This window comes from Mauremys reevesii, linkage group 8 (assembly GCF_016161935.1).
Source record: "Mauremys reevesii isolate NIE-2019 linkage group 8, ASM1616193v1, whole genome shotgun sequence".
In the NCBI taxonomy this organism is placed as follows: Eukaryota; Metazoa; Chordata; order Testudines; family Geoemydidae; genus Mauremys; species Mauremys reevesii.
Genome location: NC_052630.1, coordinates 57,908,209 through 57,933,352, shown reverse-complemented (window position 1 = coordinate 57,933,352; position 25,144 = coordinate 57,908,209). Strand labels below are relative to the sequence as shown.

Here is a 25,144-nt window from a genome sequence, read left to right as displayed (position 1 = left end):
CTGCACGGTACCAGGATGGTGACGGAGACCAACGTCCGCTGCGGTGCCGGGAGCTCGACCGGTGCTGGGAGCTCGACCGGGATCCGGACCTGCGGCGCCGGGAGCAGCTACGCGAGTCGCGGTGCCGGGAACGGTGCCGGGAAGCAGACCTCCGTCGGTGCCGACGCGAAGGCGATCGGGACCTGGAGCGACGCCGGGAGTGCGACTGGTACCGCGATGTCGAACGGTGCCGAGATCTCGAGCGATGGGATGGTGACCTGCGGCGGGACCGGGAACGTGACCGGGACCGGGAGCGTCGTCCATGCCATCTGTCCGGAGAGGGGGGCCGTATCATCATTGCCGGCTTTCCCGCCGAAACGACAGCCCACACCGGCGGTGGCAGGGGCCGGAGGCTCGGTGCCTCTGTGAGCTCTATGAGCTCGCGCGCCGTGGAGAAAGTCTCTGGCGTCGATGGCAGCCGGAGCTCAACCGCGGTTGGTGCCGGGGAGCATGGCAGTGCCGGACTCGACGGCCCTTGCGGCGCCGGAGTCAACGGCCCGGTGCACGTCCTGTGCACAGCCACAGCAGGGACCGCAGGTGGCGCAATTGTCTTGGCTGCTGGGCCCTCAGCGTGGGACTTGGCACCCTGGCGACTTCCTTGATGGCGACAGGGAGCGGTGCCGGTGGCTGAGGTCGCGGTGTCTCGGTGCCGGAACGGCCCGGGGCCAGCGGTGCGCTCCGTACCGATGAAGCCTTCGGCGCCGGCGCGGACGGTGCGGGGGGCTGGAGCAAAGCCTCCATGAGGAGCTGCTTTAATCTTATGTCCCGCTCCTTACGTGTCCGGGGTTTGAAAGCGGAACAGATAGGGCACTTATCTGCCCTGTGACTCTCACCGAGGCAATGGAGGCAGGAGTCGTGCGGATCCCCTACTGGCATAGGCCGCTGGCAAGATGCACAGGGCTTAAAGCCCGGTGCCTTGGGCATGAGCCCGCACCGGGTGAGGAAAGGGAGGGGAAACCCCCCTTAACCTTATCCTAAGAACCAACTATCTAACTAACAGAAACTATCTATACTAATCACTAAACGAACTATATACACGAAAAAGTAGCGAGAGCTAGGGTTGTGGAGGACAGAGAGCACTCCACAGTTCCAACTGGCCGTCACGGGCGGTAAGAAGGAACTGAGGAGCGGACGGGCCGGCTGGGGTATATAACAGGCGCCATAGCAGCGCCACTCCAGGGGGTGCCAGCCGGCCCGCCGGAGTTGCTAGGGTAAAAATGTTCCGAAGAGCCGTGCACGCGCAGCGCGCACACCTGACTGGAATGCATAGGAGCAATCACTCGAAGAAGAAGGTATATTTACATAAAAAGTAAAAGCTACCTAGCTAACAAGGGGAGGAGGTAATGACTCAATCATCACGGGAAGGTTGGGGGATTGGGCAGCCTGACGTCTTCATTAGAACTCAGGTTTTCACTCCTTCCCAGAAGGAGAAAAAGAACTTCATCTGAAAATATATTTCCATGGTTCCCTGGACAATAAATACAAGAAGTCTGAACCTCAAATAAGTAATTGAATCAACTGATTATATACAATATTACTGTATTATAAAAGTGTATCAGGTAAGGTCTTTTCTGAAAGCCAGTGACACGCTGGTGATCATCATCCCTGTGTAAAGTACATATTAACACTATGTAAAGAAATCTGGATATTCAGTGCTATTATGCTTTAAAGTCTGTGACCAAACACAGGGATAAACAGCCTCTCTCAGACTGGAGGGAAGGTTGCATTGTGGAACAATAGAAGCCTCATTTACATACAAAGCAGCATGGGGATGGGAAGTCCACAAGAAGGGATGAACAGCTTGAGATCATCCTGAGTCTAGCGACAACAACAGAGAGTATGGGAAGATAAGGAGATAGAGGCCATCTTGGCATCCATCACTGAACAGACACAAGAGGCCAGAGCTCTTGCAAGCTGAAAAGATGGCTCTTTCAACCAATGGGGTTGAAGTTTCTGGGAACTGAATTTAAGTGAGAAACCTGCTTAGGCAAAGATGTTTCACCTAGCAAGACAAGGTAAACTAGCATCTTGTTCAACTGTAGAAGGTTCTGACTGAGAGAAAGTCAGCCATGCCTACAAAGAAAAAGATGAGTGAGAAATCTACCTTGAACTCAGGCTATAGCTTAAGTGTTAGCCATTAGAAAGTGTATTTTACTTTTTATTTGCTTGTAACCATTTTGTCTTTATCTCTTCTACCTGAACTCACTTAAACCTCTCTCTTTTGTTAATAAACTTGTTTTACTTTTAGTCTAAACCAGCTCAGTGCTGCATTTGAATTGAAGTGATTGTTAACTCCAGTTAAGGTAACAAGCTGCTGTGCTTTTGTTTCTTTAAAAGAGCAATTAACCTAATTAATTCTGAGAGTTCCAGGAGAGTGCCGGGCCCTTCAGGGCAGGTGGTTTGGGGGAAAAGTTGGGACTGGGGGTATGTTGAGGTCATCCTGCAAGTAGTAACCAAGGCTGATGGAGACCAAGATGGGGCTGTTGTGTTATAGGCTGGCTGCTGGAGTCAGAGTGATGAATTAGGGCTGCACAGCACACAGATACTCAAGGAATTGCATGCTTGTCTGCTGCCTGTTAGTGTCCAGGCTGAGACACACAGCAGCAGACCATTTAAGACACCCTGGGTTAGAAGGCAGGCAGACAGCCTAAAAATATGAAACTTGGGTTCATAGATTCCAATGCGAGAAGGGACCATAGTGTTCATCTAGTCTGACCTGCATAGACCACAGAATGTCCCCAAAATAATTCCTATCTTAATTTTAAATCAAGATTGGAATCAACAGTAATGGAGAATTCACCACAACCTTTAGTAAATTGTTTAAAAGGTTAATTACTCTCACCTTTAGCAAAGATTTACACCTTATTGCCAGTTTGTCTAGTTTCAAATTCCAGCTATTGGATGATGTTACACCTTTCTCTGCTAGACTGAAGAGCCATTATTAAATATTTGTTCCCCATGTAAATTCTTATATACTGCAATCAAGTCACCCTTTCTTTTATTTTCATTACACTAAATAGACTGAGCTCCTTAAGTCTGTCACTCATGTTTTCTAATCCATTAATAATTCCTGTGGCTCTTCTCTGAAGAGTCTCCAGTTTATCAACATCCTTCTTGAAGTATGGGCATAAGAACAGAACACAGTAGTCCAGCAGCTGTCACAACAGTGCCAAAAACAGAGGTAAAATAACCTCTCTATTCCTATTTGTGATTCCCCTATTTATGCATCCAAGGATCACATTAGCCATTTTGGCCACATTATCACACTGGGAGCTCATGAGCACCATAATACCCAAATCTTTTTCCAAGTCAGGGTTGTGTTCCTGGCTGTGCCACTGATCTGACAGGTGACTTAGATAGTCACTTCACCTCTCTGCGCCTCTACTGCAGTGGTGGGCAACGCGGCCCGTCACGCAGCCCGTCAGGGTAATCTGCCTCCACTTCCCACAGCTCCCATTGGCTGGGAACAGCGAACCACAGCCAATGGGAGCTGTGGGAAGTCGTGCAAATGTAAACAAACAGTCTGGAGGCCCACCAGCAGATTACCCTGATGGGCCGCGGGTTTTCCACCACTGCTCTACTGCATGGGTGGGGTTCATCAGGCACGACAGGCAGTCCACCTAAGAAAAGGAAAACTCCAGCTGCAAACCTAGAACATCAGTCCTGGCCAGACAGTTTGTAAAAGTTGTGCCAGTTCCTCATGCCCTGATGGTCTGCACCACTGATGCTGGCTAACAGGGAGGGCGAAGGAGAAGCATTAGTGTTATTATTGGTATTATCTTTCAGAAGCAAAGGGGTATTTTACAGTTTAACAGACAAGCACATGCAATGAAAAATACAAACAATACATGAAAATAACCAGGATAAAGCATCATTTTAAGGCAGAACTAAGACTCAGCTGTTCAAATATTGAATGGTAGAATTCTCCATCAAGTGAGGGCCACAGGTGCTAGACCTCATTATCTAAATACAGCAAACAGGTACCACAAGAGTTAGGCCAGTGGCTGAATAAAGAGAAAAACGGGAACGTAAACAGATTAAGTTCTGCAGATGAAAAGGTACTGAAGTGAGATCTGTTGCAAATGTCAGTAGAAAAGATGTGCCAACATCTCCAATGGCATGAATGGGCACAGATCCACTCAAATCAATGAAGCTGGCAGAAAGACTGGGCCTAAATATTCATCCTACAAGTTAGCTCATGTTTTGCCTGCTAATTCTGTATTTTTCCTGCATTCTGCTATCAACCCCACCCCTGCCTGCAGACCTACCTATAATTTCTGATTGTTCTTCATATTAGCCCTTTTTGTTCTAAATATCTTTTACTAAATTAGATTTTTGGGGAAGACCATAATTCTATTAAAAAAGGTAAACTCTCTGGGATATCCTTTTCAAAGAGAAGATTAAATAGGTTGAAATAGTTGGTAAGATATGTTAAAAAGCACAAAGTCACAGATCAGCACAGGAGGGACTGAGCGGTTAATCATTACTGAATTGTTAATAGACAAGCTTAAATTGAAAGTGTCCTGTGAATAATATCCAACACTAATATAAGAGATGGCATAGTACCTTAAATGTCCTCGGTTTCTCTCTTTGCTGCCCTCCCCCGCCCCCACCCCCAATCCTCCCTCTTATCCCTTTATGGAGTCCTGGTGTCTGTCTAAAGTACCTAACAAAAAGCCTCAAACTGTAAAGCTTCCCTAGGAAAGAGATATTTCCCTCCTACACCCCATAAAAGACACACTGCAGACTTCCTTACAGAAACACTTACCTAGAGCTTTTCATAGAAGGGGCTGAGTGAGTCAAATTAAAAAGCAGCTGGAATATTCAAAAACAAGTCTGCCAAGGAGCAAAATGGTGAGCAAAGTTCTCTCTGACTCAAGAGGTAACATGTTTTCTGCTAAGCATTTATACAGAAACACCTGAAAAACCTAATACCTATAAAATGTTTTCTTAATGGAAAAAACTGCAAACCACTTGTACGGTTACCCTGCACTGATCTTAGAAGGGAATTTGTCTTCGCACCACTTATTTGCAACAAGAGGGGAGCTGACTTTGGGAAATGGTTTGCAAATTCCTCAGCAAAGATTTTTCTCCAAATGATCACACGTGGGGGTAAATATTTAGAGGATGCTCCCCCGCCCCCTTTGCATATACAAAACTGCACAAGCACACTGTCACAGGCAAGCTAACGTAACTCACGTCAACACCGTGTAGTCATTTCTCCTCATTAAGTGGCTGATCTACATGAAGAGGTTTGCAAATCTACAACTATCTCCATGCAGAGACCTTTTTGCTCAGACACAGAGGCTCGTGCTTTTAAATACAGAGTTCCTGGGTTCAATCCCTGCATATGACCAGTCCAGGGATGAAGTTAAACATTTAAAATGCACGTGCAAGTGTTAGTGTACCATTAGAGCAAATGCTGTTGGTCCCACTGGATTTTGCAGGGGCAAGTTGGACTCCTTCAATGGTCTTTTGACCATTCCCATGTAAATGTTTGACTACTTAAAGTGCACATACATTATCATTTTTTGCAAGTTGCTTCTCGAACGTATAGTACAGGTGCACACAGTTGTTTTGCACGTGCTCTTCTATGAGAATGAGTCCAGATAGAGGGAGAGATGAACATCAGCCCCAGAATGTCAGGTAGAATGCTACTGCAACATGTTCAGTACAAGGCTTTGGCCCATTCCATTTATATGCGGGCAGTTACTAAGCGCAGAAAAATTCAGCCCACAAGGTTAGTGTTTCAGAATCACAGTCCTGTAAGTTTTGAGTTGAGGGGACTCAGCAGCTTGCAGAAGGTCATAACAATTTTTCAGGATCAGACACCATAAAGGTGCTCATAAAGGAAATGAACATACTACAAAAACTCTGATTAAATTCTAGGATTTATCAAACCCCTTCACCCCACCCTTAAAGTATGCCCCAGCTAACAGTTTGAAGCTCATTATGAACTGAAAGTCTCTTTTTTCAATCTAGATGGAATCACCCATCCCTAAATCAGAGAAGTTATTATTCCTACTTGTGTTAAACTGCTTCATATCATGTGGTTGTATAATCCATTGCTATCCCTGTCAACTATTCTACCACAAATTTATCTCCATTTATATTTGATAAAAAGAAAGCAAATTTGACAAACAGAAGGTGTTAACATAGAAGCTAATCAGAGAAATTGTGAATGTCCTTTTTCATTCGCTCCTAGGGTGGGATTTATAAAAAACAAACAAACAAACAAAAAAACTTCCTGCACACACCCTGAGCACTGGTCAAAACTCTGCTCCCATTGAAGTCAATGGCAAAACTCTAATTTGACATCAAATAGGAGCAGTGTTTCTACAACATAGAGCTTTGGAAGTTCCATCCTTAATGTCTCCATTGACTTTAATTAAGTTTTCCTTCTGTTCCTAAACTTAGTTAAAAAAAAATAACCCACACAATAAGCATTTTCCTGTCAGGTCAATATTTACGAAGTCCCACAGTGATAACTTTAACATAGAACAATTGAGTTATGAGACACATCTTGTCCTCAGAATAGCTACATTTATATTACTTATATTCAGGAGAAAAAAAAACCTTTAAATAAGGTTTCAGTTCAGACTAATGCAGTAGAAAGCCCTTTTCTATTCAGACAGATTAGATTTTAAATGGGGCTTCAGTGCAGAATGATTAATACTTCATTATAAATTATTTGTTCCAATTAAATGCAACATGATGAAGTGCCTTTTCCTTGTGCTGGTAAACTGCAGTTTTCTCTCCCCGTACAGTAGTGATGAAATTAATTAAGGGGTTTGGTTGCTTATTTTGCAGTTGAAACATCATTATTTTTCAATTACTAATTGAGAAATTTACAATAGTACTATTTTGGAGGAATTAAATGTTAAAAGTGTATGATTTTTTTTTTAATGTAAAAGAAAGTCTATATGGAAGTATGGGAACACCACATGTCAAAATCCCCATTGAGTATGGGTTGTAGTTTGATGATACCCTCTATGGATTCCAGTGTGGGGTGGTGACAACTAGGGGTGTATGGTTGGAGGGGGGGTTATTTCTGTATTGAAGCAGGTTCTCTCTCAGTACTTGGGTGGCCTGTTTCATGTTGCCATTTACTTCACTAGTGAAATGCTCCTGTTTGGTGTAGGTGGTTTTGAGAACGTTAAGGTATATTTCCTGGACTTTCTCCTCAGAGCATATTCTGCGATATCTAAGTGCATGGCTGTAGTTAATGGATTTCTTGGTGTGTTTGGGGTGGTTACTGGAGCTGTGAAGGTAGGTGTGATGATCTCTGGGTTTCTTGTATATAACTGTCTGCAGGGTTCTATTGTTGAACCTATCCTAAAAGAAATCTTTCCTGAACCCCCTCTTCTGGCCTTCAAACAAAGAACCTCTCCAAGCTCCTCATCAGAAGCAAGCTCCCCACAGAGCAGGACACACCGACACAATGCAGCTCCAGACCCTGCCAGAACAGATGCAAAATCTGCAGACATATCTCCACTGCTACAATGATCAACACCCCTCACAACACACCTTTCAAGATCCATGGGTCCTACACATGCCTGTCACAACATGTGGTGTAACTCATCCAGTGCACTAAATGCCCCAATTGTAACTATGTGGATAAAACCAGACAATCACTTCAGTCTCTAATGAGCTCACCCAGGAAAATGATAAAAGACAAAAACATGATATCGTATGTGAGTGAACACTTTTCACAAAACAATCACTCTATATCTGACCTACCAGTCCTCATCCTCAAAGGAAAACTTCACAGCGTTTTCAAAAAGACGAGTCTGGGGGCTTAAATTCATAACTTTGCTAGACACTAAAACCCATGGATTGAATAGAGACACTGGATTTATGGTTTATTTCAACAATCTGTAAAGCACTAACAACCAGCCTCCCTCAGCTGCTTCTCTCTTGCCTTCCTGTGACTGGAAAGGTGTTAATGGGCCACTTCACCTTGAATGGTTCCTTGAAATATGTGTTCACTACTTATGCTAAACAATCTGTCCAAATCTTGTAGTTAGCTGTGACACTGACTAAGACCTCTGTGTAAGCTTGAAAGCTTGTCTCCCACCAACAGAAGTTGGTCCAATAAAAGATGTTACCTCACCCAACTTGTCTCTCAATTCCCAGTGGCAAGGAATCCTCACCACCTTGTAAAATCAGTACCATAATTTGCAGTCTCCTCAGTTTCATCCACTGGTTGCTGGTTTTAAGTTAGTAGCCTTGTTCCATGGATCAGTTGTTGCTGACCAGGAGTCTGTGGCCATTCCTCTCCAATACAGAAATCCCCAAAACCAGCCATATCTGTGTCAGCTTTACACTATAAAATACTCCAATTACATTACCTTTGAAATCCACAACGTAGCTCCAGCTAAGGCAGAATTCAGCAACCTGCATTTTGAATGCCACAAACTGCTGTTATCTAGTCTATTTACTGCCTTCCTACTTGCTTCAGCATTCAATTCAAGTTGATTAAATTTGAAGACCCATGTTGTCTGGGACTATGTTTTTTGAGAAATCGCCTTTTACCATATGCAGTGCACATCAGCTGATGGTTTTTTGTTAAATTCTCCACAAATAACAGAAGAGGTTTCTCAGGTGAGTAGTCCTTGGCTACTCTGGAATTTTCTCCCTTTGAGATTCATTAGATATTTTTAAACCGGCCTGTGAGGTCTGGATCCCCAATTCCCATTAATATTTGTGTGAATTAATGGGAAGTGGGTATCCAAATTAATTAAGTTAGTTAACTCAAATTAATGAGGATTGGGCATGCAAATCCTTTAGGCAACTTTTAAAGTTTCAGCCTAGTGAGCTTCAGGGACAGTGCAAGACAAAAATCTTTCAGATATGTCTGTGCCATGAGATCTCAGAAATATGAAAGTTTTAGTTCTGCAGATAGTTTAAAAACAGATATGGATACAATTGAAGACCATAACAAATAGAATAGTTGTTTCTCCAAAGACTGGGAAATGTGAAATACTGATAATAGAATAAAGCAATGACTGGTCAGAATGCAGTTTAAATTCCCATAGTTAATGCTGCATTTTGAATTTAAGACACATGTTGTAATAAGTTTAAACATTCACATTTACTATCATTCATACTATTTTTTACTTCATATTTCAGTATCTGATATTCACTCAGCCATTTCCAACAGTGACATTTCATGAATGCTAATTCTAGAATATATTGATCACCTGTATAAAATTGTAAGTCTTTGTAGTTCTAGCATGCTGACCTACTGACTGGTTTATTCTGTAACAACTATGTTACACTACAGCACAGTGCATAAAGTCACTATGCCACCTAGATGCATATCAAGGGCTGGAGTTTTACTGTTAGTGCAAATGTGGGTCTCACTAAAGTCATTGTGCTTTTGCTGAGGAACCAAAATTAAGTATTAATTGCAATCAATGAACAGATGTGTTCTGTTTTTGGTGTGTATTCTTTAGTGCTAACTCAGCCCCCTTCCTGCTCTTCCACTTACTGTGTTTTTATAATTAAACGTGTGGGGTGACAGCAAGTTTTCCCCTGTCTATCCACCCCCAGAGAACATTTTGAAATAAACTATGACCCTGCTTTCAGGGGAATGCTGATTTTAATCTACATGTATTTGAATACCTTTGCCTCTAACAAGGAAGAACTAAAGATTTTAAAGGCAACTGGAATGGTACTTCATTCCCTCAGTGCTCAGTTCTCAAACAAATCATTTCTTGTAAAAACAATGAAAACTCTATATCTGTCTATTTCAAACAGAATGCAAGATACACTGACAGCAGAAGCCCTTCTTGAGAGTTGCAAGTACAATAGACACAAGGCTTCATGTATTTTTTAAAGTTGTTTCTATTAAATTATGTAAAGTAGCTTAATAATACAAACATACTGGATAGTCAATCTGACTACAAAGTTAAGTTACGTATTCTAAGAAAGTATATTACATTCAAAGCTCTTTATAATAAAGGAAAAGGGGTTTTCTTTTTTGCAGAATGTCAGAACAAATGGCTTTTCATGTAGCTCAAAACACTTGCAAAAGACTCACTTTAATCTGAAAGTCTCTCATTTTAAATAAAAGAAAAATTACAAACAAGTATATCAGTTGGTCACATCAAGTACTAGGTACATGACTTCATTTGCCAGAAGTTTAGTACTTATGTTAACATTTTAACACACATACTTGGGGTTTGCTCTCAGAATGACTTATTCAGATCCTAAAGCTATATATAATTTTTAGGTTGATATTGGGGTAAGAAAAACTACTTACAAAAAGACTTGAATTGAGATGTGCTCAAGCAACAAACCTGGAAATCCCAGCCTTGTTTAAATCCTTCTGCTGTATTAGAGCACTGATAAGTTCTCCAAGTGTGAAAACGAACAGTGAACTGGTATCACAAAACCTTTCCACTAAAATAATGACATGTGCGTGCGCACATGCACCCCCCCCCCCTTCATGTCCCCGACAGAGATCCTGTCCCAAGCAGAATTTTGACTGACAGTCCGAGTGCACTAGGGACTTCACATGGAAGTGAAGGGTGATAGGTGACAGTCTAAAACTCTAGGACGGAGTTGGTTGAATTGTTAGTTGTAAGTACACTATCCAGAAAGTTCAGCATGTGTCTATAACAAATTTTCCTTCATTTTTCCATTGAGGTATTTGTCTGTACGATAACTTCTCTGGCTGCAGCAACAGTGGGAAATTTTAGGAAAGCGTGGCCTTCATATAAAGGCCACAGTGGGTTGATTCATACTGAGTCAATCCGCACACAAGAGCCTTTTAATCTTTAACCTTTTCCTCCATCTCCCATACTGGTCAGATCCTTTCAGTGGTAAATAAATGCTTTAACAGATGCAGTGTCTTTCCACTTCCACCACCATTTTGCCTAGACATTTCTTATCCTGTTATTGTCTACAATTCAGACTTGATTTATGTCTTTTCAATTTTATTTTTCTGGTATGAAACAATATAAATCTAATGAAAAGTTGTGCCATTTAAAATCACTTGAAAAGCTTTTCATTACATGTCTATTAGCCTAATAAGAAAGAACTAGTGGTAATTATTCATACCTCTGGAGTTGGAAGTATATGCACGTGGCAAGTTCACGGCTCCTAAGTTTCATGACAAATTAAAATTTATAATTTCATAAGATAATTGCAGAGAACATCATCAAGGGCAATTGTCTACTGTACTCCCAGTAATTAGTGTCCAGTGATTTACTGAAAACTTTTCCTTCCCGTAGGAAACAATATCATGTTTCATAGCAAATCTAGCACAAGTCTAGTTTTTAGTTTGTTCATAGGTTAAATATATTTTTTTCTATTACATAAAAAGGTAATTCTAAATATTTAGCACACTGCTTATCTATTACATTTGAGTTATGTAAGTAACTGATGCTTCTTTAGAGTGTCTTAGTAAGTCTCCAAAATGAATCTGGCCTATATGCCCAGGGAGTTCCTCAATGGTCAGCTAACAAACAAATGACCAAATCCTGAACATCTTACTCAGCAGCCTCAAACTAGACTATAGTAGAGAGCTGTTGACCCCCCACCCCCACCCACACACACACACAAAAAAAAAAAAAAAAAAAAAAAAAAAAAAAAAAAAAAAAAAAAAAAAAAAAAAAAAAAAAAAAAAAAAAAAAAAAAAAAAAAAAAAAAAAAAAAAAAAAAAAAAAAAAAAAAAAAAAAAAAAAAAAAAAAAAAAAAAAAAAAAAAAAAAAAAAAAAAAAAACAAAAAAAAAAAAAAAAAAAAAAAAAAAAAAAAAAAAAAATAACTAGCTAACTGACAAAAACACAACACAAAGTTTTTTCTTTTTTGCCGTTTTCACATTTTGTATGCTTTCGTTTCAATGTAATGATGATTTAAATGATGATTTATTGTTGTGTGCTTTTACATTTTTTTACTAGACAATACTAATAGTATAATAGTTTTTAGAAGTAGTTTTTTTTTTTTTATAAATTACGGCCAAGATTTTTCAAAATTGGTGACCTGACTTCCAGAGCTGCTGCATTCCTATAGGTATCATGGGACTCTGATTTGGGCCCATCTGTAACTAACACATTTAATAAAAAACAAATGGGGAGCATACTAGGTAAGAGTCTCACCCCTGCTCCAGCCCCTGCACACTGGGTACAGTTATTCTAAAACACCCAGATCTCTCTTCTAATGACCCACTTCCCAGTCCTGGTATAACATCTTTGCTGGTGGTGAGAGGGGCCTATCAGGAGAGGGCCACACACATAGTGCAGCTACCCGTAGACAGGCAGAGACATACACCTCAGGCTATTTCAGTGCAGCCAGAACTGGGAGGCAAATAGAAAGGAGCACAAACACTGCCAACTTAAGTGCAAGAGTGTAATAAGAAAAGCCAAAGAGGAGTTTGAAGAACGGCTAGCCAAAAACTCCAAAGGTAATAACAAAATGTTTTTTAAGTACATCAGAAGCAGGAAGCCTGCTGAACAACCAGTGGGGCCCCTTGACGATGAAAATACAAAAGGAGCGCTTAAAGATGATAAAGTCATTGCGGAGAAACTAAATGGATTCTTTGCTTCAGTCTTCACGGCTGAGGATGTTAGGGAGATTCCCAAACCTGAGCTGGCTTTTGTAGGTGACAAATCTGAGGAACTGTCACGGATTGAAGTGTCACTAGAGGAGGTTTTGGAATTAATTGATAAACTCAACATTAACAAGTCACCGGGACCAGATGGCATTCACCCAAGAGTTCTGAAAGAACTCAAATGTGAAGTTGTGGAACAATTAACTAAGGTTTGTAACCTGTCCTTTAAATCGCCTTCGGTACCCAATGACTGGAAGTTAGCTAATGTAACGCCAATATTTAAAAAGGGCTCTAGGGGCGATCCCGGCAATTACAGACCAGTAAGTCTAACGTCGGTACCGGGCAAATTAGTTGAAACAATAGTAAAGAATAAAATTGTCAGACACATAGAAAAACAAACTCTTGAGCAATAGTCAACATGGTTTCTGTAAAGGGAAATCGTGTCTTACTAATCTATTAGAGTTCTTTGAAGGGGTCAACAAACATGTGGACAAGGGGGATCCGGTGGACATAGTGTACTTAGATTTCCAGAAAGCCTTTGACAAGGTCCCTCACCAAAGGCTCTTACGTAAATTAAGCTGTCATGGGATAAAAGGAAAGGTCCTCTCATGGATTGAGAACTGGTTAAAGGACAGGGAACAAAGGGTAGGAATTAATGGTAAATTCTCAGAATGGAGAGGGGTAACTAGTGGTGTTCCCCAAGGGTCAGTCCTGGGACCAATCCTATTCAATTTATTCATAAATGATCTGGAGAAAGGGGTAAACAGTGAGGTGGCAAAGTTTGCAGATGATACTAAACTACTCAAGATAGTTAAGACCAAAGCAGATTGTGAAGAACTTCAAAAAGATCTCACAAAACTAAGTGATTGGGCAACAAAATGGCAAATGAAATTTAATGTGGATAAATGTAAAGTAATGCACATTGGAAAAAATAACCCCAACTATACATACAACATGATGGGGGCTAATTTAGCTACAACAAGTCAGGAAAAAGATCTTGGAGTTATCGTGGATAGTTCTCTGAAGATGTCCACGCAGTGTGCAGAGGCGGTCAAAAAGCAAACAGGATGTTAGGAATCATTAAAAGGGGATAGAGAATAAGACTGAGAATATATTATTGCCCTTATATAAATCCATGGTATGCCCACATCTCGAATACTGTGTACAGATGTGGTCTCCTCACCTCAAAAAAGATATTCTAGCACTAGAAAAGGTTCAGAAAAGAGCAACTAAAATGATTAGGGGTTTAGAGAGGGTCCCATATGAAGAAAGATTAAAGAGGCTAGGACTCTTCAGTTTGGAAAAGAGAAGACTAAGGGGGGACATGATAGAGGTATATAAAATCATGAGTGATGTTGAGAAAGTGGATAAGGAAAAGTTATTTACTTATTCCCATAATACAAGAACTAGGGGTCACCAAATGAAATTAATAGGCAGCAGGTTTAAAACAAATAAAAGGAAGTTCTTCTTCACGCAGCGCACAGTCAACTTGTGGAACTCCTTCCCTGAGGAGGTTGTGAAGGCTAGGACTATAACAATGTTTAAAAGGGGACTGGATAAATTCATGGTGGCTAAGTCCATAAATGGCTATTAGCCAGGATGGATAAGAATGGTGTCTGCAAATTGTGCAACACCTCCTAAAGGCACAGCACAGACTAGCACTCTAACATTCCCCAAAGCCAGACACAACTAAATGAAACCCCCATAGATTTTCTTTTTTTTTGTTTGAGCTATCATTATACAGCTGTTTTAACACAAAGACAATAGGGTTGCTTAGTTAAGGAAACACTGTGCAAAATTAATCAGTTCTCGCTGAGGTCCCCCAGCCTCTCGGTGCTTCTTTGCCATTGTTTTCTTCAGTGGTTCGAATTGTTGAAGATGTGCCTCACTCTGGGGGGTTAACACTGTGCCCTAGCCTGACTTTGGCAGGGTACAGGCCTGTACAAGTTAATTGTGATCTTAAGAAGCATGAAGAAAACAAAACCCCTTCCGCCCAACCCCTTCATCAAATGTATGTCACTACTGCCCTGCATTTCCACGAAAGCTCAGCGTGCCCGGGGCTTACAATAATTGCTCTCTCTTGGGAAAGCTAGACCTAATCTTTATAGATGTTAAAATGCTCCAGTTAGGCCAGATCTTTAGATGTGATGTTGTCATTCACTGAGCCATTACAAGCTTCCCACAGATCTGCAAAGACCTGAACTTACCACAGTATTATACTTCCTTGAGGCCAGATAATTGGAACAATCCAATATATGTAGTCACTGACAATAGTAACACATGCTGAGATGTTATATTGGACCTTCAACATGATATATCTGTCTATACTATACCTGACTAAACTATCTATATACAATGAAAGGTAAAAATAGACCCCTGAATTAAATTTCTCCCAAAGGATTGCATACTCCTCTTTGAATGACAAGCATGCCATACTTTATCCATACTACCGACAGAGTGATTCATTAATTGTATGCTTTGTGTAGCTTTTTCTTTCCAGCTGCTCTGGATGTCTTGCTATTCCATTAGTGGAAAGCTAGCTGCTGTTCTTATGACACTACAGCAAAACCATTTCAGCAAGTTCTTTGACCACGTTAGAAAGTCTTATTGTATTGCCTTCACTCTGAAAGCCTAATCCGGGCATTTAGTGTAGCTTTCTTGGTGTTTCAGTTTACTACCACCAAGCGTGTATTCTTGCCTTTGTCAGTGTTAATCTTAGTACCTGTTAGTAAAGATTAACCTTTTTAGTCCTCTTTCTTTTAAATTAAATTAATTTGCATATTAGCTATTCTCCCAACATCTTTAGAGAATTAGCAAAGAGTGCGTTTGAATTCTAAGACCCAGAGGATTGGTTCTTAACCTGTACTCAGGAATGTATGTAATTGAGTGCTGGGCTGTCTCAGCATCTTCAAGTTTGTGAGAATCCAGGTGTCCAAGGTTTAATTACCCCCCCCCCCCACCCTGTTCCCCTTCAAACTATTGAAAGTATCTCTGGAAGCTAAGTGATTGATAATGGATACTTGTTAATGCAGATACGTATGTAATGGACGGGGTGGTCAATAAAGGATAATTGTTAATACAGATAGGCTCTGTAAGGAATTAAAAAAAAAATGAAGTGTAGTACTGGAAGGGACCTCAATAGGTCATCTAGTCCAGTCCCCTGCACTCAAACCAGGATTAAATAATATGTCAGGAATGGCCTAGTTGTTTGTATAACCTGTTCTTAAAAACATCCAGTGATGGAGAGTCCACCACCTCACTAGACAATTTGACCCATTGAAACATGTTTTTAACTCATTAAGAACTGTCGGTTGTCACAGTTGTTAGCAATAATGACCAGATTAGAGATTCCTTCTTATGCAAACAAGTAAACTGAAGAAATTCCACTTGTAATTAGGAAAACAGAACACAGGGTAAATTTATCCATGGGAAAGTATTTTTCCCCTCCAAAAAGGGGTTTCTGTATCTCATATCCTATTAAAAAAAAAAAAAGACAGAGGTTTGGGGAATTAGATTGGGAGTGCAAACTGCCAGCGCTCAAACAGTTAGAGGAGCGGGAGACAAAAGCCTGCTCTTTGCCTTACACCAAAGGTGATAATGTATCTATTTTGTGTATAGTGCTGTACTAAATACATAATTTCATTTGACCCTGTTATCTGACAATCTCAAATTATTAAATTGAAGCACCAACACAATACCAGTCTCATTATGAACTGAGTTTTTCGTTTTCTTCCTCTGACCCTGTCATATTCCTCGAAGTGGTATATCTGTTCAGTGAAGGATCTTTCTCCAATTCCATGCCTTTCTTATTCAGCTTTCCAATTAGTTCTCAAGACTATACAGACACGGTCTGTGAGCAGAGGTGGATTTACCATAAAACAGTGCAGTGGCATGGGGCCTCCAATGACAGGGGGTCCCCCAAAATGCAGAACAAATCTCATCTGACAACTTGCCCCTGAGTCCCAGCCAGTGGCACAGCAGGGCTCAGGCAGGCAAGCTGCCTGCATTCCATGGCTGACGGCCCTACGCTGCTCCTGGAAGCGACTGGCGGCTGGCACGTCTTTGCATGCCCTTGGCAGGGGGGAGGCGGCTCTGCATGCTGCCCCCGCCCCAGGCAGTGCACAGAGACCCGCTGCCCCTCTCCCCCCAAAGAGCGTTCAGAGACATGCCAGCAGCAGTGCAGCAGGGCTAAGGCGGCTCCCTGCCTATGCTGCTTCCCTCCCTCTGTGCCACACCACTCCTGGAAACAGCTGGCATGTGCCTGCAGCTGCAGCCCCTGAGGGGAGTGTCTCTGCGTGTTGCCTCTGCCCCAAGCACTGACTCCACAGCTCCCATTGGCTGGGAACTGTGGCCAATGGGAGCTGTGGCAGCGGGGCGCAGAGACCCCGTCCCACCCCCTGCCTAGAAGCTGCTGCCAGAGGGGTGTGCCGGTCACTTTGGGATCTGCGCCGCCCAAGATAAGCACTGCTCCCCGACCCTACCGGACCCCAACCCCTGCCCCAGCCCGGAGCCCACACCCAAACTTCCTTCCAGAGCCTGCACTTCTCCCCCCACCCTGCACCCAGCACCGAAACTCCCTCCCAGAGCCTGACCCCCGCACTCCCTCCTGCACTCCAACTCCCTGCCCCAATCAAGATAACTCACTTTATTTTCATTTACTTCCTATTACTTATAATATAGGAGGAGGATGAAGAAAAAAACAATGAAGAACAGGGCAGGGGAGTTAAGAGAGAATGTTCTTTTTCTTGTCTGGGTCCAGAGAGGGGGGCCCCCCAAAATGAAGCTATGCACAGGGCCCCTCTAACTCTGAATCTGTCACTGTCTGTGAGTGACTCTCAGCACCAGCAATTCTGTTTTGGCATTTACCATGATTTTATTTTCCCATGGACAGGCGAGATCCTCAGCAGAAGGATCTGTGTCAATTAATACACTAATTGAGGATCTGGCCCCATGCAGCATGCCCATTGCTGTGATTTCAAGACCAGTCACACCAGAAGTTGTGAAAGCATGAACAGGAAGCCTCAAATCCTGCTCCAGAGGAGCACCAACAGACCTGTATCCCGTGGTCTATATCTGCTGCCTGAAGCTGCTACGCTGCAGATTTCAGGTGTCCCCCAGGGCAGCAGGTGCTGCTGCATGCTGCAGTACAGAACTCACCTTATAGCTCCTAGTTCTGTAATGTGGTTGATATCTGGGACATTATTGAGGGGAGTTAGTTGCACCAGCCCCTGATGATCCCTTTGGGTATTGTAAAGATTGTTCTGCCACCCTCACTCAGGCCAAGGAGGTTCCTTACTTCACACATGTGAATAAAGGAGGCAGAGCTGAGCCCTTACATATGCTTTTGTACACTTCTCATACTTGGATGTGCCTTCTATTAGATTTTGCCCAGCACAAGAGTAATGAAACCTTTATTTTCTTCATCCTTCTAAATCTGACTGATCTGATAAAGCTTTTTATCTGACAGTCCACAGGCCTTCCATGGTATGCGAAATATTATCATTAAACCCACTAACTCCATTATTTTTCCCTAGCAATTTCATGATTTGATTCTAATATTGTTTGGGGGCAAAAACGAAACAAACAGAATTTTTAATATGTTATCAGATCCTAATCGTATGCATTATCTTCATTCTGTCTCCATTGGGCTAGGTTTTTCATTTTAAAATGAGAAAGTTGAAATCCATAATTATGGTCTTTGCACAGTAGTCTTACCTCATTACATAGTGTTTTATTCTTTATTCTACTTGGCCTGAGGCTATAAAATGTAATGTTTTTTTCAACCATTTGCTGTTCTGTTTACAGACTTACAGAGTTTTGTTTTTTACTTTTCACTTAGACATTCAGTGTGTATGTGAGATAAAAAAAACAAGCATCTGTATGTATACAGATGTGAATATATAGTTTCTATTACATTCATGCCTTGAGGCCCCAACCAACATCATGACCCCAGTCTGCTAGGTGCTTTACATGCACATAAGCGAGCCCCTTACAATCTAATTAGACAACACAAAGCAAAAGTTACCCCAGTTTTGTATAGGAGGCAGGGCACCTGAAGATACCCAGCCAGAGATTTTAAGTGACTTGCCCAAGGTCACACAAGAAGCTGAGAAATGAATCCATATCTGAGTCACAGTCCAGTGCTTTAGCTGCTTGGCCATTATCCCTCAAGAGGGCTCATAATGTAGTCAGTTTTATTAAAAAGATAGGACCAGCAAAGATTGCACTTCATGACATTTCCAGACTTTAATTCCTGATTCCTCGCCATATATTTTAAAAAAGCAACCCTACAATTGCTAAAAGATCTTGAATGCACAGCATCCACAGCAAAAGAAAAATAAAAGCAAACTCTTCTGGAAGAGCCCTACACCGACCCTCCTCTCTCATGCAGTAACGTGGAAGAATAGAGAGATCATTTCTCATAAAGGTTTATTCAAAAGTTTACATTAACCCTTTTTTGGTTTATTGGAAAAAATGATCCCAGATGTCCGATATTCAAACGACTAGCCCCAGAAGCTAGAGAGTTAAAATTTGTAGACACAGATAGCCATTCTAGTAGCCCTTGGGCAAGCATCCAGAAAATACAGCCAGTTCCATTTTATAAATCAGGACCAAGTACAGTTTCTACCCTAATAGAGCTTATTTGTCTCACTTGGGTGAATCACAAGTAAATCTATGTCAGATAGTGCAAGTCATTGAGGTGTGGCATCATTAAGTCTATAAACCTAGGCTCTGTCCCAAAGCCATTGAAATCAATGAAAGGATCATAGGTAAGAAAAAATAACTCCTTATTCAGCAAGTAGTCCCATTTGGGATCAAGCTTTTCTTGGAACTATTCGCATGCTTACAGTTAGGCATCTGCTTAGCTGGGTTACTTCATTGGGGCCATCCTTAACAATTATAAACACATCTATAAACACTGAGGTGTAAATTTGAGCCTGTGCATATATTTTGTAATATGTATAAAGTAGAACTTTGTTATTGCTGTTGTGCCATGCTATTTGATGGATACATCTGTCAACTTACAAATTCCATTTTGCCTTTACGAATGCCATGTGGTATTTCAACCTCCATTTTGAATGTAGCCTTTAGTATGGCTTTTGAGCATTCATTACAGAAAACTAGCACCTAGTGGACAGACTGTGTGGGAACATTAAGTGGCTCTATCCTAGATAAACATTGAGTTTTTGTCAGCAGGGACATTAACTTTGAGCAACTCTCGGCTCAGCAGCAGACCTGAGTGAGCAGGAACCTGGGAACTCCCCAGCAGATGTGCAGACAGGGGTAAGAAACGCATCAGAGGCTTAAAAAAAATGTTGACTGGTTCCAAGGGCTCAGGTGAGTGGACTGTGTGGCCCAATGCCAAGATGATTATCAGCCGTGGGCTCTGCACCTGGGAATGTGTTTGAGACCCCTGGAGCCAGGAAAAATGAGCGGTCACTACCCCAGCCCACCATATGGGATCCAGTTGTTGGTGTTCATCCAGAGAGGGGGATAAGGGCAGGTTGTAACAACTGTTACCAAAGTCAGTTTGAGACTTCATATTTTTTTTATTTTCTGGACTTCTATGTGGCATAGCATACAGAGCACTATAACTATCTTTTCACCTGCTTGGTAGCAAAAGCTAGCTAGTCAGAATAAAAGCTACAGGGGATGGGGAGAAAAGAGTCTTATGTGACTGCCTTCAGAACTAGGCTACTCGGTATTTAAAAAGGCATCCAGAAAGATAATGTTTAGCCATGGAGAATTAAAAACATTTCAAAAGATCCGTCAAGTTGTAATATGTGATGGGAAGACTGGATGGGTAATAGGGTCCATCACCTTTGAAAACTTCAAAGATATGTTTTGAATTTATTTTGTGGGAGTTTTCCCTTATTTTACATGTCGGAAATAAACCCCTAGATTAACTACTTGATGAGTCATAATGACAATAGTTGAAAATCCTATTTCATTTTTAAACCAAGGGCAGCTGATAAGATATTTCAAACTGTCCTATTTGGACACTTTGTACACTACTACTTCTTGACAGGTCAGTAATGTAAAAAAATATAACAAGCAAAATTTTAATGAAATTTTGGTATTCCAAAAAGAAAAATCCTATATTTAAGTCCTTTGGAAATCCCGTTTCATGTGAAATTTCAAAAAAATAAAAATAAAAAAAAAATTGCTCCAAATTGAAACAAAGCAAGGTTTAAAGTGTCAAATTTTCCCCTGAAATAGAAATTCTGACTTTCAACCAATTCCATGTCATGACACCTTGTTCTTCCTCTTCTGCTAAATAGGAAAGAGGGTGCTGACTAGATCCTTGTTAGATAGTTAAGGCAGTTTGGGCTGGGTGTGGAAAATGCAGCTGGCATGGAAAAGTTCAAGAAACACCCTGCTATTTCATCGACTACATAACCTTGTGATCCCTCAGAGTCACTCATGTTTTAATCAGAACATGTGTGTATTTATTGATATATTAACTTTTTTTAATCCTTCTCGTTTGGTATTTGGGTCTTTCAAACCCGGCTTCTATTTTCCTTCTGGCCATCTCTTTCCTTCATTCACTGAATCTTATCAGACAGGGGTCTTTCTATGCATTTGTTTGTCCAACTCAGCTCTATCAAAAACAGTGTTCTCAAATCATTTTTTTTAAACTCTTGGCAATTGCGAGGAATTGTTGATGTCGCTTTCACATCCTATTTTCCTTACACTCATCTAGTGTCTTTCACTATTTGCTTCAGTATTCATTCCTTTTACAATTAATACTCAAATTAAGACATCTCTAAAATTCTGGTGCACTTTATTCTGAAGCCTGTTGGTTTTCCCCTCAGAGTTTCCTTTTATTTAGTTTATTAGCTGATGACAATCCTTATCAGGTTTATTACATTGTCTGTCTATTATGATCTGTTCATTTGGGACCAAGATGAGCTACCATAGCAGTGGAGTACTCGTGTTTAAACTCATAATAAGTTCTATTTTTATGGAATATCCTGGTCACTAGATAGCTGCCTTTTAACTCATTAGCCAATTGTGTAAAATGAGAGACATATGAGTAAATAGATGTTACTCTGGTTTGTTTCAGGGGTGGGGAGGGAAGAAGCACAGATGAAGGGGTATATGTAACATTGATACCCCAGGGTAGATCATCAGTAGCAATGATTGAGCCTGGGACTTCTGGATCTTTATATACGATCCTCTGTGCCCAGAGCTAGGAAACCCAGGTCTATTAAACAAGGCTGTAGCCACATCAATCTTTGTGGCCTAACCACCACCATAGGGGGACAAAGCACATTGAATGGGTGTGGCTTACACTATGATGATCTCATTTAACTATTAAAATGAAAAAAGGTTAAGTACACACAGGATAAAAGCCACAAATATTCAAGTACAAGTTGTGTGCCTGATTCATAATTGTATTGCTTCAGTTTTATGCTGGTGCAGCTACACACTGGTGTTGGACCAGTTTAAAACTGGGTAACGGCTGTGAGTCAGGCTCTGTGGTTCTCTTGGTAAAGGTGTGCAGCAGAGAGTCTTCTCACATTGTGTGTCCTTGTGAGGACTGCTTCCTCACTATTCCCCAGGGAGACACAGCACTCCAAGAAGGTAGGAGGGGCAGGGAGTAGGCAGAATCATTGCTCTGTCTCCCTCCTGCCATGCATGTTGGAGTGCACTACATTCTATGCAGGGGTGTAGCAGTGTGTATAGCTCTCCTTGTGCACCAGGGAGCTCTGGGAGACAGTGAACTTGGAGGGAGGGGAATTCTATTGGTAGTGGAGTATAACTGCACCAGACCATAGGGGCCTGCACATAAAATGGCATGATCAAGTCTTTAAATACGTATTGAGATTTGTCACACTCCTTGAAAAGTTAAATCTCATTTTAAGTATGTATGCATGCTATCATAGAAAGCACAAAGAGATTAAACCAAATATACAGTCAGAGCACAATATCATGATGATCTATAAAATTAACAACAAATATAGCAAAAATTCTTCCAAGAATTATTCACATGCTTAACTTTATGCACAGTGAAAAGTTTAATTAAAGACAACAGAACTATTTAGTGTCCATCAAGTTTATTGTTAAATGGAAGTTCCTTCATTTGGGTGTTGAAAGATATCTATTTTAAAAGGCTTACTTCAATTCATTTCCATTAAGGAATACACATTCTACAAACACATGCTATTCTGGGACAACCCGTCAGCTATAGGTACTGATCACAAAGTTTCATATCCAAAACTTTCCCAGAAGACAGAAGATGGAAAACAGAGGTCATTGAAGAAAACAAATCTTTTCATTAAGTTTCTGAAATGCCATAATTCAGAATTTCCTTAATAGCATCTAAAAACTATAAATCCACAACCACAAACAGATTTAATACCTTGATAATCTCTAAAGACTATCAAGCAGAAGAAAAGAGGAGGAATTGTGTGGCTTATTACTTTTCCAATTGATTTAACACCACAATACAAGATTTACTACTCAAACTCCTCAAACAAACCCCTTGAGATAAATCTTATCTTGCTAAAATCCATATACAAATACCTGTAACTTCAAAACCCTCACTCTCTACAGTATGTGCACGATCATATCTGTTTACCGAGATTTACCAGGTTGTTGCAGGTGGAGTTGGTGAAACACAGAGAAATACTGTCAAAAATTGAGAAAAACTGCTCTTCACTTCCTCTGACATATTGCTTTCCAAAGCATTTATTTAGTCTGATGGACAAGAAACCAATCCTCTCAGCTTCTTTGGTACTTTGTAGCTCTGACTATGTCCCAAATACCAGAACAGCCTCTGATATAGTATTACTGTATCTTTGAATAGCTCTTAAGTGTCCTTCATTTTACCCCAAAATTATGCTCCACACAAAGTAGTGAGCCTCACTTTTGTTATTCTTTCAGCAATAAAACAGAGTAAGAAAGAGGAGAGGGAGAAGGAGAGACTGACTGACTGACTTATTTACATTTAAGGAATCAATTGCAAATTAGGTAAAATTTCCTACTTGAATAATTTCTTAGGTGCCCCCCATTTTGGTTCCTTGGGTCCCCATTTGGGTCTTGGCAGGTTGAAATGCATGTGTCCTACTTTCAGGGCTTCATTCTAGGTTACTAATTAGTCAATAGAAGTTTTGCTTGAGAAAGGAATGCATAGCATAGCTTTCATTCTTGATGACAAAAGGGTCATTGACTTTTTTTGGAGCTCCAGAAAACTTTTTCAGAGGTTTATTCAAAGTCATTTTTATCCCAACTTTTGCCTATTCTTAATTATGATCTGTCCCAAAAAATTAATTTTGCAAAGTCTTCTTTTATTTGGAAACCACTAAAACTTCCTTACCTTATAAAAAGAGTATTCAGTCAAGGACAGTCTGTTCAGTTTAATTGGCACACCACTATAATGTATTCTTCTGCAGTAACATTCTGAGAGTTCTATTACCTGAGTCACAGTTCTTTTACCTATCCTAAAACTAGGTTTTGTTTCTTCTTGGAACCAATGATTTTGGCTGTTAAAGAGCCAATTCTTCACCTGCTGAATAGTGATAACAGGTTGATTTCCTTCTCTCTGAGACTGCTCTATGAAAACCCATCCATCAAGGTGTATCTAATTAAGAAACTAAGTAAAGGTGTGTTTGAAGCAGATATCTAAGATTATCAAGGGACTGGGGAATTGAATCAGTACTTCAGTCATATCAAATTAGTTAATGATTTGGGGATCTTTATTCTGCAAGAGCATGTAAATTAAAAAAAAGAAAAAAAATTTCATTAAAGCTCAGTAGCAGGGAGAAAGGAGGACATTTGGGTCCCACTGCATGTAATTTTAAGAGTCTGTTTCATCTGAATAGAGTATTAAAAACTTAGGGGAAAGTTTTCTTGTAGATTTAGTACTTTTTTTTTTAAACACTAAATACTGATGACTACAGTCTTCGGTATCACTTTTCAGCTAGTCACCTGAACTAAATGCTGCAGGCGTACAAGCTGGCATGTGGTAGGGTGCTATAGGTTGTTCAGTAGTGCTAATTTTAGATCTTGCATATTTAGTTTGAATTGCATTTCCCAGCCAGCAAGCAGACATTTTTTGAAGGGGTAAGTGGGAAATGAAGGTTGGAAGACTCCCCACAGTGAAGAAGAGGAGGGGGGGGGGAAGAGAGAAAGAGAGAGAGTTGACGGATAGAAATATGTAGATGATGCCCCCTTTAAAACAGCTGTAGGATTCTATAAACCTACAGTGAAGAATTGGGCCAAAATCCCAAATGGTTAAATCCAATGCAAGTATTATCATTACATTAATTGCAGCTGCGCACAGTATCTGCTTTGTAGATTCAGTTTAGTAAATATTTTATACCTCCATTTTGGTGCAGAGAAAGCCTGAGATACATGAATTACATCCTGAACTAGTATGTAGAAAGTCACTACACAATAGCATATCTGCACTATGACATGACAAGCAAGACAGAGCCACTGCTAAGTTGGCTGAGTGATGTCTACAAAGAATTTATTTCAAACTACAGGAAGAACATTAAAGAGCTTTACTTTATCCATCTGTGTCATGTCAATTCTATTCC

The 25,144-nt window shown here is 40.8% G+C and overlaps 1 long non-coding RNA gene across 1 annotated transcript in view; it reads right to left on the bottom strand.

The window, feature by feature from the left end:
* Nucleotides 1-24,023, bottom strand: part of LOC120371094 — a 92,332-nt gene extending 68,309 nt beyond the window's left edge. Inside the window, exon 1 of the long non-coding RNA XR_005584138.1 lies at nt 23,920-24,023. This is a non-coding gene — a long non-coding RNA (uncharacterized LOC120371094). The remainder of the gene's footprint in view (nt 1-23,919) is intronic.
* Between the last annotated feature and the right edge of the window lie 1,121 nt (nt 24,024-25,144).